Genomic DNA, 3562 nt, shown 5'->3' on the forward strand with positions numbered 1-3562 from the left:
TCCCTGACTTCATCCCTACCACCAGCAGCGGGATCCAGGATATGTGGCATTTGTTGATTTCCAGAGTTTGATTAGTCCCACCATGGCTGGTATCAGGCTAATAATGTAACATCACTGGGTGCAAGCTGGAAAAAGGTGCACAATTTCAGCTCTTGTAAGCTAAGATAACCCACTTCAGCACACTGCTATTATTTTCTCAATTACTCAGATTTCTCCAGTCATACTTCTTGTTCTTCTAACACAGTGGCTGTCAGTGGTCCCCAGAGCAACAGCATCTACATCACCTGGTAACTTACTAGAAATGCAGATTCTTGGGCCTCACCCCAGGTATGCTGATTCATATGCTCTGTGTGTGCAGTGAGCATTCTGTTTTAAGAAGGCCTCTCCAGTTGATGCTGATGTGTGCTCCGGTTGAAGAATCACTGCTCTAATACAATGAGCTTCTTCCCAACTCAGGGCCTTTATGCTTCTGCATTCTCTACCTCATACTCTCTTCCTCCAGTAATAAAACGGTATCTCATTATGATTTTGAGTTGCATTTCCTTGATGACTAATGACATGACATTGAGCACCTTCTCATGTGTTTATTGGATGTTTGTGTATTTTCTTTGGAAAAATGTATATCCAGATCTTTAGCCCATTTTTTTTCCAGTATACCAGAGGTGAAATATTTTTATTTCATGGTAGTCTTTAAAATTGCAAAGACACTATTTTCTTCATATAAAAATATTAGTACAGATAGCTATACTTTCTAAAAAATGATTATATAGAACCTTTCAAAGAAAAATACTCTCCATTATATCTCCATGGTGAGGCTGCTTGGAAAAAACCCCACATCTCAACTGATTCCTGCAACATACTATTGTAGTACTCTATCTTTGGTTTGAGGTATAAATTACTGTCATCATCACTGTAATCATATGTTCCTGTTTTCTTACATGTTTGATAATACACATATAGACAGGTTTATCACTTAATGTTCCATTGGTTCATCAGCAGGCTGGGCAGGCTGTGCCTTTCTCTGTGGTCTTTCAAGGCCCTCCAGGAATGGAGACACATCATCGTCATCATAGATTGTAAACTCCAAGTCTTTACCAGCAATTCTAGTGGAAACTGCTTTGTAGTTAGGTTCTGCTCTGGAGGAAGAGTCTCTTTTAAGGCACGCAGACCATGTTTAACCAGTTAATTTAAATTACAGTCCATAAACTCAGACATATGTCTCTCCAAGTAAGTACCAGCTGACTGAGAACGAGCTCCAGTGGACATAGCTCTGCAGTCAAAATAGTTGGCAGATGGACAAGTTTAGAAAATGTGAGGGTCCATATCATCATAACCAGCAAAGAGCAGCCCAACACCATATGGTCTCCGGCCATATTGTTGTGTTGGTATCTGGGTTTTGCTTTCAACTAGAGACACAAGCTGAGACACAGGAAGTGGTCTATCAATACGAATCTGGAATCCAAACACTCTTGGTGTATAAAATTACATAACAGTCTAACGTCCACAGTAAGCCCCACAGTTGAGATACCAATATGGCTGTCAATCTGGAGAATTTTTTTCTGATGAACTGCAAGCTCTGACTGCTCTCTTCAGAGCAACCAACAGTGCATGGGTCTTTGATTTCAGACCACCTGTGGCTGAACCCTGCTTAACAGCTTCCACAGCATATTCAATTTGATGAATCCTGCCCTGAGGGCTCCAAACAGTGACATAGTTATCATACTGGTTTCTAAACATGGTTCCAGCACCGGCCTGGTTGCTGCCTCCTGCTCTTTAGCCCATTTTTAAAATGGGTTATTTGTCTTTTTATTATTGAGTTGTAATAATTCTTTATATTAGATAAAAGCTCCCTTTGTAAGTTTATTAATTTCCTTCATGGGAGGGTGGGAGAGAAGGAGAGAGAGAGAGAGAGAGAAATACCCTTAGCAGTGTCTTTGTGACACAGTCCTCCCTACAACCCTGCATTGTGTGGACCATGAATGTACCTGCATGCCTGGAAGATTCATGTAGACCTGGTATGCAAACCCAGAGCCTTGCCACATGGCCTGCAGCATTGTGCAGCAGAGCCTGTACTGTCTGTACCATTGTGGCTGGGCCTAGATAGAAGTTCCTTATCAGAAATATGATTTGCACAATTTTTAATTTTTATTTATTTATTTGTTTATTTGCAGAGGTTTTTGCTATCGGGCACGTACTCTCCCCAGAAAAACAGAGAGACAGATAAAAAACAAGAAACCACCTCCCAGGGGGGATGGCCACGCCGCAATCCCTTCTCCATTCTCCTCTTGGGATCTTTGGCACGCACACACATGTGCCCGATGTGAGTTTAAGCCGCTGGGTCCGGGACATGAACCATGGTCAACTACATGGGAGTCCACCATCATAGCCGTTACACCAACTGATGGTCCCTGATTTCCACATTTTTAAAAGAATTATCTATTTAATTTTATTCGTTATTATTATTTTTCTTTTTTATTTCTTGTTCTTTTTATATAGTCAATCACATTATTTAGCTTACAAAGTGAATATCCTAACATTTCTCCCTAGTCCAATTGATAATACTATAAAATTATCTTCAACAGATAATACCACATTTCTTTGTCCCACTAATGCTTTGCCTCTCTATTTTTCTTCTAAATGTCCTTCCTCAGACTCTACTCTCTCACCCACACTATATCTGGTATTCACAACCATTTTCTATGTTTCTGTATCCTTTAGTCAATCTGTTTTAGTCATAGAGTGTGGACACTCAGTATACATTAAGTGGGGACATACAATGACTATCCTTAATAGCCTGGCTTGCTTCACTCAGCAGTAAATCTTTCAAATTCATCCGCTTTCTGTCAAAAACCAGGGTATTATTTTTTATGGCTGAATAGTATTCCATAGAGTATATGTGCCACAGTTTTTCAAGCCATTCATCTGTTTATGGGCATTTGGGTTGATTCCATGTCTTAGCGATTGTGAATACTGCCGTAATCAACATTGATGTGCAAGCATTTTTCCGATGGGTAGATACTCCTTTGGGTAGATACCAAGGAGTGGGATTGCTGGATCATATGGTAGTTCTATTTGTAGATTTTTGAGGAATCTCCAAATTGTTCTCCATAGTGGCTGGACCAATTTACAATCCCACCAGCAGTGTAAGATAGTTCCCCTTTAACCACACCCCTGCCAGCACTTACCCTTTTTTTTTTTTTTTTTTTTTTATTTTTTATCTAAAAAAAAGTCATTCTGACTGGGTTTAGGTGGTATCTCATTGTTTTCATTCACATCCCTTACAATGAGGGATGTTAAGCATTTTTTCATATGCCTTTTGGTTATTTGAATGTCATCCTTAGAGTGGTTTTTTCAGCTCCTTCTCCCATCTTTTAATAGGGTTGATCATCTTTTCTCAGAACAGCTGCTTGAGTTCCTTGTGTATTCTGGTTATCAGTCCCTTATCTGATGCGTAGTTTACAAAAATATTTTCCCATTCTGAGGGCTGTCAATTCACACTAATTACTGTGTCTTTTGCCATGCAGAAACTTCTTAGTCTGATGTAATCCCATTTGTCTATTTT

General features: G+C 39.7%; 1 pseudogene; it reads right to left on the reverse strand.

The window, feature by feature from the left end:
* Positions 1-973: 973 nt before the first annotated feature.
* Positions 974-1737, reverse strand: LOC102484867 (proteasome subunit alpha type-1 pseudogene; annotated as a pseudogene).
* Positions 1738-3562: the final 1825 nt, after the last annotated feature.

Source organism: Tupaia chinensis, unplaced genomic scaffold, assembly GCF_000334495.1.
Source record: "Tupaia chinensis unplaced genomic scaffold, TupChi_1.0 Scaffold143231_1, whole genome shotgun sequence".
NCBI lineage: Eukaryota > Metazoa > Chordata > Mammalia > Scandentia > Tupaiidae > Tupaia > Tupaia belangeri.